Source organism: Oxyura jamaicensis, chromosome 26 (assembly GCF_011077185.1).
Source record: "Oxyura jamaicensis isolate SHBP4307 breed ruddy duck chromosome 26, BPBGC_Ojam_1.0, whole genome shotgun sequence".
NCBI classification, from domain to species: Eukaryota; Metazoa; Chordata; class Aves; order Anseriformes; family Anatidae; genus Oxyura; species Oxyura jamaicensis.
Window position 1 is genome coordinate 6,035,069 of NC_048918.1, and position 17,710 is coordinate 6,052,778.

Below are 17,710 nucleotides of genomic sequence, written 5' to 3' on the forward strand. Positions count from 1 at the left end.
TTCCTGCTGCTCACCGTGACCTTCTGTGTTGCTTGTATTCCCAGAAAAATGAATTTACTCTCCGTGTAATTATAGAAAGAAAATAGTTTTGACCTCGGCTTCATACTTTTCAGCTTAATGTGTATAATTGCTTTGCCAGCCATTTATTACTGTCAACATTTCCAGTCGGGGGCAGTGAGGAGCAGCAGAGGGAGGGCGTGGGGGAAGGAGAGGTTGGAGGTGTGCAATAATAAAAAGCTGTTTACAATTGCATATTAATACTAGATACGGGCCAGGACTGGGAAAACATCCTGCTGTCCTCAGGCACTGAATGCTCGCTGGTGGCACAGGTGGAAGTGCCATGGAGAGGTGCGGGGTCATGGCAGGGCTGCCAAAGGCCATGGCTGTGTTGCCACAAGCCCCTGGTCCCTGGCAGCTGCCCCCAGGCCCCTGCCCTCCCGGAGGCACCGCCTGTGCCGACGGATGGGGAGCGCCCAGCCACCCTGATTTGGCATCGCTGCCATGCGGGGTGAGATGTGAGCTGCTGGCATGTTTAGCAGCCATTGCCAGCAGCGTCCGTGGGTCAGGAGTTTCTGCCCAAGCGCAGACATAATGGGGATGGAAGCAATGGAGTCAAGGCTGTATTTGCACTCGTGGGTTGGTGAGAAACCAGGCAGCTGAGCCCTTGAGGAAATGCAATGCTGTTGCCCTTGGCACGAAGCAGGTGATCCCAGGAAAGCAGAAGGGTGCCTGCAGAGCACCAGAAGGCCGGGCACAGGAGTGGGACATGCCTCTGCCCCAGAGGCTTCACCGTGCCTGAGGGGCTGCAGGGTCCTGTGGGGCTGTGCGCCACTGAGGTGGGGGCTGGAGCCCCTCTGAGCATCCAGGCTGGGGACTGGTGCTTGCTTCCAATTATTTCATTTACCCCTTAGCTATGGCCCCAAATTGCTGTTTGAAAGCAAGGTAAACACCATAAGGACCTCACCTTTGGAGGAAGCAGTCGTGGGCTCCTCTCCCTAGTGAAGCTCTCCTTCCTGTCGCTGCCAGCCTCCCCCCCCCCCCCCTCCAGGAAGGCAGCCCACTGCCACGTGCAGTGAAACTGAATAGCCCCTCTGGGGGAAAATGTTGCTGAGTTGCCACTAACTTCACTGAGATGTTTATCCAGCAAGACAAATCCTGTTTAATATGCCCTCAGCCATTTGTATTGGAGTGAAAAGTTCATTTCCAGATCACGACTTCACAGCAAGCAAGCATCTCCTGGAAGGAAGCTGCTCCCTGCCGAGTTACTGGAGCTGCCCAGTGCTGGCAGGGGGGTGCCCTGTGCCTCCCTCCAGCTCCGCCGGGGCAAACCCTCCAGGAACAGCAGGGACATGCCTCTGATGGAGGCACTGGCACAGCCCTGAGCTACGAACTCACAAGGAGCTTTCCTGAAGGAAAATGCCCGTGTTTCTCCTGGGGCTGTGGTGCCTTGGTAGTGCCCCCCACGTGGGTTCGGAGCTGGGGCTGCAGCCCCTGCCCTGCTGCTGCCCACCCCAAAGCCCCCCACAGAGGTGCTGAGGCCGGTGTGTCCCGGCCTAATGAGATATCGATCAGCAGATAATAGCAGCAGCTTTATTTCTAATGACTGGATTGCTTATTTTACAAGTTCACGTGCAGGGGGTGGTGAGCCTGAACATACAGCGCTAATTATTGCCAACCTCCCCTTGCATAATTAAAACCACTCCAGCCCTGGCAGAGGGCATGGGGTGCATGAGGGCTGCCTGCTCTGCTCGGGGCCATGCTGGTTCTGGGGGCCAGGGGATTTCCAAAAATCAACCAGGTAGAACAAATGAGGGTTAAGCACTGCCTGATAGTACTATAGGGAAATTGATTATTTTCAAGTTATTTGCTACCCTTTGTCCTTTAACCCCAAGAGATTACAAGGATATCTAAGCTGTCATTAGAATTTGCATTTCAAAGTAAAATATGCAAAAATAATCATACATTTCAGCCTTCACAATATTAGCAGATTAAAACAAATTGACTCTGGGTCCCTGGTATTTATATCAAATTCATTCCACCTTTCAGCTCCACAGCACAGGAGCAAGTTTCTGAGCTCAGCTCTGCTCCAGAACAGCCTTGGCATGTACCATTTCAAGACCTTGTTTTTTCACGAGAAAAAGGTAATGGCAAAAAGGAGAAGCTTATTTCCCACCCAAGTGTGCCAGAGGTAACTGCACCAGATGTGGGGCTGGGGAGAGGGCAGCTGGGGCTGATGGAGGGGAGAATGCTGGCCAGGAGTGCAGCGAGGATGAGCCGAGCAAAACTGGGCACCTGGGCTTCAGCTCCCCAGAACCTACTGTAAATCCCAAGTAATTTCCCATAATTGCTGTGCAAGTCACCTGTCGGCCAAGGTGCATCTGAGCAGGAGCCCCCGGCAGAGCTTGTCCCCGCCGGTGGTGCCCAGCAGCTCAGAGCCGCTCCTGCTCCCAGCCGGAGCTGGTGTGAGCCTGGCACAGGCCTCTGAGCTGTCTCCCTGCCATGGCACTGTGCATGGGACAGTCCTTTCCTTGTCTGCAGCACCCAAGAGAGGCTGCTGAGCCCTTTCTAATGGCAGCTTATTCAGAACAGGATAGTCCCTATGTGTAGGTGAATACACTTGAAGCACGGATGTGAATGGCAAGTGGTAACTCGCCCAGGGCTGTCAGTTCAGCCCTTCCTGCTGCTGTATCAGCAGACTCCCGGTCTGGTCACAGCAGTCCTGTACCTGCTGCCTCTTCTCAGACAGCCCTGACCCTGTGCACTGGGCTCCGAAGCACTGCTGGCTGTGTGATGGGCTGCAGCCTCCCAATACCAGGCAAAATAAAAATGCAGGGGAGTCTGCAGAACAGTTAGTCTTTGCTCTGCCTGCCTTAGTGCTTGCCTCCACCTTCCTTTTCCATCATTGCAGGGCTGCACGCCAGTTTCTAAGCAGGGCTGTGCATCTGACCCTGCATACAGAGCCTTGGGCCAGGCTGCCTAAAGCATTTCCTAGCCCTTCCTTACCTTGGGTCTCGTGGAGCTGGATGCATTCACTTCAGTTAATGTCTTCGCCAGACTAAAGCATGCTGCCAAGTAGCCTGCATGTGAATCCTACATTCCTTCAGCTGAAACAGGCTCCTTTGGTCAGGCTTTAGCCTGGGAGGCACAGGAGTGAGCTACATTGGAGCAAGCCCCTCTCGGCAACGCACCGTGCTGGGTGTGCCTGGGCACTCTGCTGCCCGAGGTGCGCTTATCAGCATGGGCAGCACACCATGGAAAGGGAAGAAATGCTCTGGCAGCCAAAGGGCCTCACGCTGCTGCTGCTCTAATAGTTCTGACACGAATCAGACCTGCTGGGATGCACATGAACTGCTCAGAGTACATCTCTGGAAATCCATATCAGCACCGAGTTCATTCAGAAAAAATACAGTCTACATTCACTGTAGAGCAAACCACACTCCCAGCATTTAATAATGCAGGAGCTGAGATTTTTTTTCATAAATATTTAAAGCCACCTTCCTTTGGGACGGTGGGCAGAACAGAGTCCCCTTGTTTTGTAATCACTTCCTTCCTCTTCGCCAGCCTGCCCCAAAACTGGCTTTTAACAAAAGCAGCAACAGGAAGAGTCGCTGCAGCCTGCTGTGTGTATATGGAAAGCATTTCTTGTTTGCATTAAGATTCTGAAATGTATCTGAAATGCCTTGCAAACTGAAGGTTTCAGCAAGGGCAACAGGTTGGTCATCACTCCACAGGGATGCAAGCTGTATGTAAATGATGCCCATCCTGCACTTGGGCCCAGAGAAGCGGACTTCTGGGCTCTGCTGTGTCCTTTTCTGTGGACCTGCTGCACCTGTGCTTTGCCAAAGGGGCTGATTTTACTGTGTGTCAGAGCCAGGGGCACTGCAAGGAGCTGCCTGCTGTGCCTTGCTGGTCGGCCGCCTGCCCCCCACTGCATTCACCCGCTGCCCGTGCAAGGGGCGCGGAGCAGGGGCAGCTCCCGCTCCAAGGCCATGGGTCTGCTCACCAGGACGCCCTCAGCCTGGCTCAGGTCTTTCCTTGTCACTGTCCTAACAGTGACATGCAGTGGCAGCACAATGCAACAGTGCTTGGTACAATATCATAGCAAGAGAGAACAGTGGCAATTACTCATTTATCACGAAGGTACTAATGAGACAAGAATATTTAGCTGTTATACATTGTAAAACAAAACGGGCACTGCCTTGGAAAGACCATTAAGCTTCTCCTACGCTGCCCTCCCCAGCAGGCCCCAGCCCCAGCACTCCTGCCATGGGCACTGGGAGCCAGGGGCACCCGGGCAGGGGCGAGGCATTCCCTTCCCTTCCGCATCACCACCAGCACTAGGGTAAGCGTGGGCAAAATCACTGCTTTGTCAGAATTCCCTGTGCACTGACACCACAAGTGTCTTGTGTCCTCATTTTGTGGATGAATATTGTCGCATCAGTGCAAACCTTGAAATGTCAGTGATTTCTGAAATCTTTGCCATCCCCTGATGGAAGAGACTGAGCTATTAACTGAATGCATGCAGAAGAGGACCCAAGCTGCATTTGGACACAGAGGAAATTAATTGGCTTTAAGATAGGAAAATAAGTATGCTAAAAGGGTATGACACCTAGTGAGACTGTGGGACACAAAACCTTCACTCAAGCGACAACAAATCATGTTCAGTAGGAAGATGTTTCTTCCTCTCATCTCAGATCTGATTGTGTAATCCAATTAAAAGAAGTATATTTTCTCCTTTCTGATTAGCACCAGCCAGCCAGCATGCAAATGCCACCAGCCTCACACTTCATAATTTCCCAATCTAATTACTGGTGGAGAAGGCTGGGGATGAGCTACAAAATTGAGTGCATTATTGACTGCTGCACTCTTTGCCTGCTCTACATACAGGACAAAGATTAGACATTAATTCTCTGGGCACCAAAGGTCTCTTCCAGCTTGTCACCAAATCAAATACTGTTCATAGAACTTATTTAACTTGCATTTGGTTACAGCAGCACTGGAAAAGTGTCCAGCTGCAGAAGGTTTTTGTTTTGCTTGCAAACAGATCTGGTTTCAGTGCACTGAGGTTTCCCAAGGACAACAAGTAGCAGGCTCAAGCGGCTCCAAGGAGGGATCATGCAACAGGTGGTGGCTGGGGTCACTCCCGAAGGCATGCCCCGGGCAGCCTGCATCCAGCCCTGCCCCAGGCTGCCCGAGTGCTGGCAGCTGCCCTCATCCCTTTTCGGAGGGAAGGAGCTGGTGGTGGCTCTGCTGGTCTCCAAGATGCCCCTGCCACCCCTCCTGCGTGTTCCTCCTGGGGCTAAGCAGGGATTAGCAGGGATCTTCTCTCTTGCTTAGGAGGATTAAGCATGTTATCTCCCTGCAGTCATTATGCATTCAGCTTATACTTTTCATCGGAAAAAAGAAGCTTTCATTTTTGAAATGTCCCTTTTTCAGCCCTTCCAGAGAGGGATTCAGTGCATCTCCTGGGGGAAGCCAGAATTTCTGGAAATCGTCTTCTCTCTACCCCAGTGCCAGTAAGGCTTTTGGGTCAGGATGTGCTGATCCTGCCCATCAGGCCCCCTTCTGCGCGGCGTCTCTGCTGCAGTGCAGTGTCCTGGCCTGAGCCCCACGCATGGCTTCTAGGTTCCCGCAGGGCTGTGGAGCAGCCGCAGCATCCAGCTCCCCCCACGACCATTATACAAGAGCCCTTCCCTCCTTTGTAGGGTCTCTGTAGGTGACAGGCTGCAAAAGGTAGCCCCAGAGGGGTGTCAACTCATTTCCCTGAGCTCTGCATGCTGGTCGGCGCCCCAACGGGATACTTGCGAGTGTACCAAAGATATGTGTTGTTACTCCCCGGGACCATGCTGGGGGCTGTGCATTAACTGCTGACCAGCAGCTAGGAACAGAGGGGAAACAATTTTCCCTGCAGCCTCTGATCTGCAGCTGCAGTGCCCAAGGAGCAGTGCCTGGAGCATCCCTGCCCTGACCCAGACCTGCCAGGTCCCTGCCCTGCTGCAGGCAGGATGAGCCCTCAGGGCAGACAAAATGCACCTTAATGAGCAGGGAGGGGGGGAGGGAGCAGTGGTGGAGCTTGGCAGGCATATTACTGACTGCACAATTAGCAATGAACAACTCCCTAATGATTGTTATAAAGTTTTAAACCAGCTAATGGGTCCTGGGAAGAAGTTCATTGAAAGTACAAAGCATAAAAGCATAAAAGAGCAAACACAAGCTGTGACATTTTAAATGAGAAGGCAGGAACTACTCTCTCTGCAAGTGATTATGGAATTATAGTGCTGCTGCAGTCACCCGTTAGCCAGGGATGTGCCGCGCATGCAAAGCCGGGGCTGGCGGCACACGGGGCCCAGCCAGAGCTCCGCATGCAGCCAGGTGCCCACACGGTGCCCTGTGCCTGGGGACCTGGCGGTTCGGGGACAAATCCTCCTGTCCACAGCCAGAACCAGCATGCTGGTGACACCCAGACCTGTTGGTGTTACTGTGGGTCTTCCACGCGCAATGTTTGTCCTCGGGGTGGTGACAAGGGGCTGCCGCCTGCAGGACAGTGCCGAGGGGCAGCTTTGCCCTGCGCGTGGGCCCAGAGCCCGCCTGCTCCCGGACTGAGCTGGCAGCCCCCTCCCAAACCCAGAGTAGCAGCAGGCATCACTTTGGCCCAGAAATACTCCCTGGTGTTTGCTCCTGGTCTGGAGCAGGAGCACAGTAAAGCACGTGGCAAACTGCAGGGCCGGTGGCCTGGGTGCTGTGGTGGGAGAGAGACCCCAGCCTGGGCCTGCTGCGCCGGCAATGGGGGGGACGCGGCAGCTGTAACCCAGCCTGCAGGGCAGGGGAGGGAAGAAGGCTGAAAAGCTTTCAATAGATTAACATGCTGAGGCTTTGCAAACTAGGAAATGTAAATGTGGAAATAATAGGGATGTGCATGGATTGTATTTCATTCCCATCCACAGGCCTTGAGAAAAGTATGGGCAGCAGAAGAAAGGCTGTCAGGAGGTCTCTGCTGCCCTGCGCTAATTCCTGTCTCTGTGGGGCTGAGCAGCAGCCGGCGGGGTCTGGGGAAGGGAGTAATGGAGGCACGGAGGCAGGTGTGGAGCCAGCGTGAGGCCGAGGGGCTCAGAGGGGCTGTCCAGCCCGGGTTGGTGCTCAGCTGCCAGCGGGAGGCCGAGCAGCCTCCCCCTCTGGCCCAGGCACCAGGTGCCTGGGAAGTGTCCCCCAGGAGTGTGTCCCAGCGTGACACCTTTATCCTGTATTTACGACTTCCATTCTGCCTGCAGCAGACTCTCTGATGGCACCACTCCAATTAAGCAAATAAATAACACGATTACTTCAGATGCTGTGGGCTCCCCTGCCTGAGCCTTGCAGCCCTGCAGGCGGGGCAGGAGCCACACGTCCCGTGGCCATCCCCAGCCCTCCTGTGCCAAACCACGGCTCCCATTTTTCCCGTGCAGAGCTCCGCACCGCCCGCAGTGCAGCCAGAGCTGCGGGCAGCAGAGGGGAGGTCCAGCCCTGCCATGCCACAGCCCAGAAACTTGGACAATACGGTCAGTTTGTGACCGTGGGTACAAAACCACCCAGAGAACATTATTCTGTTTAGTCTTGATGCAAACCATTTCCCCCATACAATTCAGAGGACAATGTGGAATAACTCTGTTAGTACCTAATTATCTTTGCTATTGACCCAGCACTCCCAAACAGTTTGGCACAGTATGCAATTTTTCCTTTAATGTGCTATTTCCAAGTAGCCATGAAATTGCACAGGATTACAAACTTCCCCACTTTGATAGAAACTCTTCCTATGCGGAACATTTCTGCAGGGAACGGAGACAAAACGGTTTAGTGGGTCGGTGAATTAGGAAACCTATTTCTTGGCCCAAAGGGTGAATTCATTCAGTCCCTGTCCCTCATGGGGCTGAAGAGGCCAGGCTCTGCTGCGTGGAAGCACAACCTAACCGCGCAAAGAGCACAGCCTGGTCCAGGAGCACGACAAGAGATCTGTCTCTGAGGCACAGGAAAGAGATAGAGCAGGTATATGGAGATAAAGCTAATCAAATTGAGGATCATAGACACACCAAAAGACTAAAGATGTCTTATCTGGTGAGAAGGGCACAGGGAGGGAGGAGGACACCCTCTCCTTAATGTATCGTGTAGCCTGGGGCAAGTCACTTACTGCCCTTTTCTGCCAGTTAACCCTGCACTAACATAAATCTATCCAGTTATTCACACTCCCTGCAGGATTTCTGAAGTTTCTAAATGTTTGGAAATGCTTTGAGATATCATGCCCTTGTAAAGACAGACAGTACTGCTAGATTCGTCTGTAGAGTCCCCTACCAGTGCTGCCAGCACCATTGCCCTCATCTCCAGCACCAACACGGACAAATGCCTGCTCTGCCTCCACGCCACCTTTCTTCATGTGCTGCAGTAGAGATTTGTGCCTGATTACTGAGAAATCTCACACTTCTGCACAGCCTCATGCCCTTTTGGCAGCAGAACTGTTACCAACAGCTCCTATTTCATCCCAGGGAAAGGATGGGGAAGGAAATGTACTTTACAGCTAGGAACAAGCAGCACAGAGAGAAATGAAACGTGTAGTGCAGGCTCAGGTTCATCAACAGGATTTCAGGGAGAGATGCAAGAATATTTATGATATTAAACAAACCCGAGGACCACAGCTAGTGGTGAAGGTAGCGAAAAGATCAATATTATGGCTAATGGGTACAGAAGGGCAATTTAATTGGGTGTTGTGTTTGATAAATTATTTGTAAAGTTAAACACACAATGAAAGTATTGCAGGCCTGCCTGAGAGTTAAATGAGTCAGCCAGCACAAATTGAGCCCAGATGATTAATGGTTGTAAGCATCCTTGTTTGCTAAGCTGACAACTGATGGGCAGTAAAAACAAAGCTGGAATGTTTTTAATTGGTTTTTATGTATGTCTCCCTGTTCACAACCTGGGAGCAGGTCTTTACTGGGACAGGGAGCCAGCATGCAGGGCTTTGATCGCAGGCCCCCAGGCCGCCAGCCTGCATGGCCAGCGCTGGGGGCCAGTGCCTCTTCTTTGGCTCTGCCCTGCGACGGGAGCAGGACACGGTGCAGCCTCTGTAAAATGCAAAATGGAAGTATTGCAATAAACCAAAGGGACCTATGTTTTAGTGAGCGTTATGCTCATGCAAGCTGTACCAGTGCATAATGAACAACCATTGGATTTACATTTCAAATTAACTTTAGAAAAAGTGTAGTGGTCTGTTGGTTACCTAAAATACATAGCAGTTCTTTGGTCTCATATTTAAGCCCATAAAAACGCTGCTGTTATTCAGAAACGGCTACATTGGGAATTTGAGCCGAGCATAAACCAATTAAATTTAAATACTGACACCATTTCCTTACAATTTTTCTTGTTATTTAAAAATGACTTCTGCTCACTTGACTGGCACCTGAGCAGCGGCCCCAGATGGCACCAGGGCCAGGCACCGTGTGACAGCCGGGCGTGAGGGCTGCAGCGGTGGCCACCATGGGCAGCCCCAAGGGGAGCATTCAGGCAAGAGGCACGCGTGCCAACAAGTCTGATGCCAGCGCTGTGCCTGCAGACCCAGCCCCATGGGGCCAGCAGCTGTGGGACGGCAGCCGAGATGTGTTACCGAAGCACAAGTGGGCTTCTAACCGTGCTGCACCTCCAGTCTCTGGGGAGCTTCCTCTCTCCATTTCCACAGAATAAAGCAGGTTTATTGAGAAGATATTTATTTTTCCAAAAGCTAAACAACATAGCTTGCATTACACTGCAAACTCTGCTTGCATCTTCACGGATGGGATAGAAAACAACTGCAGGGTTCCCACTGTCAAACTGCACCAAATGGAGTGCAAACGCTAAGACAGCATGTCCATAAGGCAATATCCATATCAAACACTGCTCAGCTCTTCCAGTGGCACTTTCTGAGGCTGCCCAGAGCTGCTGCAGCTGCTCCAAAGCCGGGCCCCATCTCTGGAGGGTGCGCGGCAGGGACAGAACCCGGCCTGGCGCTGGGTGCTGCCCTGCCCTGGTGCTGTGCGCAGCCCCCCACCCGTGTGGGCCGGAGCTGTGTGCTGCCCGGCCAAACCCCAGGTTTGTGCCTGTCCCAGCACCTTCCCCCTGCCCATCACAAGGGCCCTGAGGGCTGGGGATGGATCCCTGCACCTGGAGAGGGCTTCAGCAACACCGCACTGCTCTCACCCACGCTGCGCCCCGGCTTGGTTGTGCCCACCAAGCAGAGCAGCTGCTCCGGAGCAGATAATGCCTGTCTTTTGTCTTCTGAGTTGGCTTTTGCTGATGTGGAAAGCTTGGAAAGTTCACAGGAAGACAAACAACAGCCTTTACATCCATCCCTGACACCCACGGCTGACAGAGCCTGGCTGCCTCCGGGAGAAGGACGGGCTTCGAAGCAAGGGGACCAGTGCTCGGCAGCCACCCACGACGAGCCGGGGTCCCAGTAGGGCGGCAGCAGCAGGGGCTGGCAGGGTTTGGCTCACAGGGAGAGGCCGGCACAGTGCAGACTGAGGAGCAGGCAGGGAGCAGCCCCACATCAGCGTTGTCAAATTTGAAAGTAATGTTGATTTAGCAACCAAGTCCTTTGCAGTAAGGACCAGAGAGATGACAGAAGATGGCAGCTTTTGCTTTATGTCCTGAGCCAGTACAGGAGTCTCTGGATATGCTCTTTAGCCTGTTATGCTAAGCCTTAATTATGTAAATCTGTCATGAAAGTCTCTGTGATGATGCTGGAGACCTTATAGGCATAAGAAAGGAATCTACATTTTCTTTCTTCCTCTGTTTCTCACTGCAATCCCCACCTCTGCATTACAAAACCATTACTTAGAGTTGTCTCTCCATCATCTCCAGCTGTTGCTTTCTTCTCTGTCCTCCTTTCTTCCCCAGCGAGCCTCTCATCCTCACAGCGAGCTGGGTGCTCTTCACATAGCCTTATCGCTTCTCCAGGTGCAGGATCCAGGCCATTGTGATCCCGAGCGAGTCAAGTGGGGAAGGAAGGCAGCTTTACGTGAGCACCTTCTGCAGACACTGGAAACAAGGTCAGCCACCACCTTCCCAGGACCCAGTAATTACAGCCAGAGAGTTCAGAACTAATGAAAGAAGTGATGAGGTCTCACAATGACAGAGGCTGAATGGAGTGGTATCTGGCACCCTTTCAAATTGATTTTAAATATGAACTCCCTTTAATCCTCCTCCCTATCTTGTTCCCTACATCACCGATTCCTCATCAAACAGTTTAAATTAATTTGAGCCTGCCGTTCTCTGCCCCATTATCTCCCTCCCCCCCCCCCATTTATGAATTTTAAATCAACTTGTTAACAACCTACTTAGTTGCATAATTTTGCTATAATAATCCATGCCCCCGGCCGATTGCATATTAATTTTGCAGATAACATGCTCTGCAGCCTCTGATGCTGTGCTCTCCCTGCCGATGGAGGCGGCAGCGCGAGGAAACACTGTGCCAACCGCTGGCCCAGCAGCTGCTGGGCCTTGGTCCCCGGCGTTTTTCCGCCCGCTCATGCGCTGCTTTGCAGCCCTGCAGGGCTGGAGGAAAAGCTTTTCCCCCATCCCATGAGGGGAGCAGCTGGTGGGGGGCTGCAGCACAGCAGTGGAGGCCCCACATGGCTTCATGGCACTGGCCCCCTGAGCCACACACACGCTATCCCCATCACCCGCACTGCCCAGAGGCTCCAGAGCGAGCTGCAGCGCGGAGAGGTGCTGCTTCCCAGATGGGAGCTGAAGACACAATGCATAAATCATTTCCTAGGAGTTATGATAAAGTGTTACTGATTAATAGGAGAGGGTACAGAAAACAGGGGAAGCACTGGAGGCCGTAAATCCTGTGTCTCGGGTAACCCCGCATGTTCCAAGCAGTGCGAGCGGCGTGCTCCCGTCCCCACGGGGCAGCCTGGCTTCCTGGCTGGAAGCCTAGAGCTAGGCTTCCTGGCTCTAACTCCCACACGTGTCAGGTCAAAGCGCACGCCTGGCTCCCAGGGGAGGCTGCCAAGCAGCTGGGTTGGGGCCCTCGGGTTTTCCCCTGGGCTCCCCAGGGGAAGGCCATGTCAGCAAGCTGCTTGCCAAGCCCCTGCAGCCAGCCCCTCTGCTCTCCACCCAGGTGAGGCTTGATGCCCCTCGCCTCCCACATTTCGCAGTTCTTTCTTCCTTATCCCTCTGAAGCCAGCAGAAGCAGCGCTGCTTTACATGGCCATGCTGTGCATCAGTCCGACTTGTTCTACTTCCATGGAGACATGCTGAGAGTACTGCTGCTTGGTTTTCCTCTTTTTTTTTTTTTTTTTTTTCCTTTTTATTTCTATGGCTAAAGAAAAGCCGTCCATTACCTCTAACAACAACACATTAGGAGGAGGACTGCAATCAGTAGCGTGTTCCAACAGGCAGGTGTTTTCGCCTTCCTTACGAAGCACACCCCGCTCTTTCTCCCATCTGGAGATTTGCAGCTCTTTGGGAACGGACCCTACCGGCCGCCGCCCGAGGGGGACTCCTCGTCCTCCGCCGCCCCTCGCCGCCAGGAAACCGCCCCAAATCTTTTCAGGGCCGCCCCCGGCTCCGGCCCTGCGCCGCCTTCGCTCTGCCCCCTGGCGGCTCCGCACCGGGGCCCGGCGCCGGACGGGCAGCCGGGCTGGGGCCCCGCTCCGCTCCGCACCCCGCCGCGTGGAGCCGCCTGCAGGGCAGGGCAGGACAGGGCAGGGCAGGGCAGGGCAGGGCAGGGCAGGGCAGGGCAGGGCAGGGCAGGGCAGGAGGGAACAGGGCAGCGGGGTGCAGGGCAGCGGGGTGCAGGGCAGCGGGGCGCAGTTCCCCATCCTGCTCAGCCCCCACCTCCCAGCCCCGGACCCCTCAGCTGTGTGGCAGGTACCCCATCGTGGTGCAGGGAGAAAACTAAGCAAAATCAGCTTCTGCTGCAGTGGTTTCCTCACAAAGCCGGGACTCTGAGCCTGTGGGATCATACCATGAGGCAGCACTAGCTCCTGGGAGAAAAGGTGCCACAGGAAAGTGATATTGGCTGCAACTGCCGGTGGCAACTTCCAGTGCCCTGTCCAGGAGATTATAATGTGCATTCAGAAATCTTTACAAATAATTAGTGAGCCGGCATTCCAATATGATATCCGATAATTAAACATAATGATTTCATAGTGTTTGGCTGAGCAAGGACCAGACATTTCAAGATAATGGCTTTCTTTGCCTGTATTTGATGTGTATTAGATCCCCATATGGTCTCAAAAGCAGTTATTAGCACAGGTGCATTGTATAATTAGGTTTGTTCTGACTTGTATGCTATTCATTCCATACTTAAATACACCTGTTAAGATCTCATTTTTAGGACAGGACAAACCTATCCTTTAGGAAGGCCTTTGAAGAGGCTGATGCCCTGTAAATGCACATCTTGGCCCAGCCCAGAGCGGAGGTGCCCTGCTTGCCTTTGCCTGGGGCTGTGACTGCTGCCAGGTTCAGCTTTTTGCCTCTTGTTTTGCAGACGGGTAGGAGGAGAGGACTGTGCCCGGGTTTCTTCCCGGGATGTGATGCCCTGACTGCTGCTTAGCCACATCCTAAAGCTGGGGCTGGCCTAACGTAGTGGCAGGAGCTGTTCTGGGTGAGACTTGAGTGTTTTACTTTAACATGTCACTAATAGAGTCCCCACAACCTGTGGTATGGCTCCCTGGGCCATACAGCAGGGAGGCCTTGGTGGATAATCTTTTTGCTTTCCTTCTTTGCTCTCTGGAAATTGCACACAGTCCCTGCATCTAACAACCACGGCTGTGCCCAGACCAAAACTGAGGTCCCCTCACTTCTGGGGCGGTGACTCACCTGCAGAGGAAGCGCTGCTGGGACATGGCTGCTCCATTCCCCACACACGGCTGCGCCCTCCCCGATGGCATCACCCCACGCCTCCAGTGGCTGTGCTGCCCCAGTACTGGCCCCGAGCCCTGTTGCCGGCTGTGGGCTCCTGCATGTCCCCGTGGAGGATTTCACCACCCCTTGCAAGGAGCCCCTCCACCGCGCTGGGCACCGGGAGGGCTGGGGCCCTGCAGCCCCGTGCCCACCACGCTGCTGAGAGTGGGGGCAGCGCTCATCCAGCTGCCAGCTCCTTCCCGCTGGCACAATGGGCTCGGGTTTGCAGCCAGGTGCCTACGGGTGCAGAAGGTCCCCGTGGGGAGGGAAGGGGCTCCTGCGATGCCTGGAGCTCTTGGCTGGCAGAGTCCCCTCCCATCAGCAGTGTGCTGGGGCAGATCAAGGGATTAACCCCCGGCATGTCGCTGAGAAGGGGATAATCATCAGCCCGTTTGCTGCAGTCTCAGTTGAAAGCCGGGTAAATCTGCTCCTTCCATGCAGATAAAAGCAATGAAGATATCAGAGATGTGACACACCACAGTGTGGGACTTGACTCTTCATTACTGAGTCATCAGACTGCAGAATTGATTCCATTTTCACAGGGCTTATTGTAGTTCAAAGCCTGGTTGGCTTTACCGTTTCATTGTTTGCGGGCTCTGGGTGCTCCTGAGACAGACATGAAAGGACGAGGAGCGCTGGTGGGGTCAGCGGAGGGCTCAGGCGCACGCCAGCACCACAGGAGCAGGAGCCCACTGCTCGCGCCTGCGCAGGGCGAGCACCCATCTGCGAGAGCCCTGTCAGAGCGATGGTGCCCAGCTCATTTCAGGCCGAGGGGATGTTGCCTGGGCCTCAGGGAGATGCACGAAGGAACAAGCTGCAAAGGAGCTGGGGACAGGTGCAGGGCGGCCCCGGTCACCCCGAATTCAGAGGGGTCCCCTGCAAGGCACCTTGCCTTGCAACCACCCGGGCAGCCACAAGCCCAGAGGGACCTACCCTCATCCAGCACCACTCGGAGCAGCACTGACCGGCAGCGACACCTCTCACCCACAGTAACACAACTGCAGGGAAACGGCCTGGCTGGGGATATGTCTGGAGGTCTCAGAGAAATATGGCTTTTTTTTTTTTCTTTTAGTCATGCAATTAAAACAAATTTAAAAGAAAAATTGAATCTAGTCCCAAATGAGGGCTCTTGTCTGGAGTGTGAATTGAAATATTTCATTTCTTCCCTTAATTTCTGCTCCATCAGATTAGTTCCTAGCAGGGTCTTGCTCAACCACTTCTCTTGATTGTTAATTTCCATTTAACCACAGAGAGGAGGGCTCTGGGACCGCTCACAGAGGAGGTAAAACAAACCTCCGATCTTGACTTACGCGACTGGTTGATGTGACCAGCAGCCACGGGGTCACCACGTTGGCTCCTGAGCCAGGCAACCCTGCAGTCAGAGGCGCTTGTGGTGACGGCCCCTTACCCCGGCCTGCTCAGTGCCCCCACTGGCACAGACAGACCGGGGGGGCCAGCGGGCTGGGTGCTGGGTGCTGAGTGGGGAGTTCTCCTCACCCTTGCCCCCCACCATTGCATGTTTTAGGTGTGTGCTTCTGGTGGCAGAAGTGAGAGCAAGCCCACATGACGCATGACTCTCCTCACCCTGAGCAAGTTCAATCTCTGCAGGCTGCAAAAACGTGATTAAAAAACAATTACCCCAAACTGCATTCAATTAGGCTGCAGGGAATGCTGAGCTCTGCAGATAGATGCGATGAGGGAAACAGTCCCCAGCCTCCCCGGGACTGGCAAACGCTGTCACGCTGCCTCTGCTCCCAAGGGACGCGTGTAGCCCTCGGCCCCCTGAGTGGTGGCTGGGCAAGGGGCAGAGGGGAGGCCCCGCTGGAGGAGGGATGCAGCCACTGCCTGGCAGGAGGAGATAGAAATGGGACACTGTTCTTTGACTGCAGTCACACACGCACACACACACACACACACACACACACACGCAAAAAAAGGCTCATTCCTATGCACAACATGCAGCCTCTAATTAAATCTCAAACACATTTCATTTGCTGTCAAATCCCCCACCCCCCAATATCAGAGCAATTCTACGCGGCTCTTCTGCGGCTGCGGGACCGACCGGCCCCCAGCGCCCCCCGCCCGGCTGCGCGCGGCGGCGAGCGGCGGCCGCCAGGGGGAGCCCCGCGCCCGGCACGGCTCGGCTCGGCCCGGCACGGTTTGGCCCGGTTCGGCCCGGTTCTGCCCGGCTCAGCGCGGCCCGGCCCCGCTCCCGCCCCCTGCCCGGCCCCAGCCTTTGCCGCCCGGCACAGCCCAGCCCGGGGCCGGCCGCCGATGCTCGGCCCCATCCCGGTTCCACCCGCTCAGGCTTCGACTCCCCGTGGCTGGCCCTGCAGCCGCCAGCACGGCAGATCCTCGAGACCAGTTGTAATAATTAAATTCATATCGAGCCAGGGAGACACGTCGCGGGGCAGCACGGCACTAAAAGCCGCTTTTCAGACGCCACCGGCCCAGGAGGGATGAGCAGGAGAGGCACCGTGGCCACAGGAGGCGAAGTGCTTCCCAGGCAGGCTCTGCTGATTCACAGTGGGGCACATCACCTCCACCAGCAGCGCATTCCTTTTCCCCCCGGGGGACGCTGGCCCTGCAGTACAACGGGGTCACAGGAGCATCTCCCTGGCTGCTGCCACATGCTGGGTGCAGGACGGGCTCGGCGCCACGTGCAGTGCAGCTCCAGGCACAGGCAGGTGAGCAGCCGAGGCACCGGCCCCAGCGGCTGCAGGCATGCTCAGGACAAGTCCGGGCCCATCACGGGGCCGGTTCAGTCGCTTCCCACCACATGTAGCCATGGCACAAAGCTCAGACGAGATCAGCCTACCCACGGCACGGCTCCCACCCCCTGTGCCTCTTTGGCCCAGAGGCATAGCAAGCGCCCCACATGCAGTGGCAGCATCACCAGCCCCTGCCCTGGGCACAGCTATGTGCCCCCCGAGCGCAGGGCTCTGCACCGTGCCTGAGACCCTGCAGATGGGGCCACTTCTTCAGCCTGCAGAGCTGCAAGGTGCACCTGAGCAACACGAGGCCACCATGGTTTGCAGGAAGCAGAACAAAGGTCTTGAAAAACCAGGGGAAAAGCCTGGGCAAAGTGCAGTGGAGAGTGTCCTTGGCCGTGTTTGCGATGAACACGGCCCATCCAGCCCCACAGGAGAGCCACCCGCTGGGGCGTGCGCTGCTCTCTGCAGCCACCTCTCACTGCCATGCAACAACTGAGCATCACTCATCTCCTCCTTAATGGATCCATGACACTGGCAAAGGGCTCTCATTAACAGAATATAATGCACAGTGAAAATAATTGATGATCATCTTGTAACAATTGATTATCTGTCCACTGTAATGCTGCTTTGCTCATACGGTAAGGGGAAATCGCTTCTCCCTGCTCAGTTGAGAGCAGACAGTCAAGCACACAGCCGTGTCCATTCCTGCCCATCTCCCCCGTGCTGCAGGCACAGCACCGCAGCCAGCGAGCCCCTGGGCTCTGTGCGCACCCAGCAAGGCAGCCCCCATGCCCCAGGGCAGCCTGGTACGGCTCATCCATCCCCCAACACACATGGGACGGTGCAGGCACCTCGCATCGGCTCCACAGGGGTCTGGCACAGGGGCAGCCTGTGGCCCCCATCTCGGCCTTGGCCAGACTCGGCTTTTCCAGAAGGCTGCCCTCTGACCAAGCAGCCCTCCCGCCTCCTCTTGCCAGCACAGCATCAGCATAACCCCTGCCCGTGTCTTCGCAGGGCGGCTGGGAACAGAAAAGGTTGTTTGCAGAGCAGTAGCCCTGACTGCTCAGCCGGAGCTGCAGACT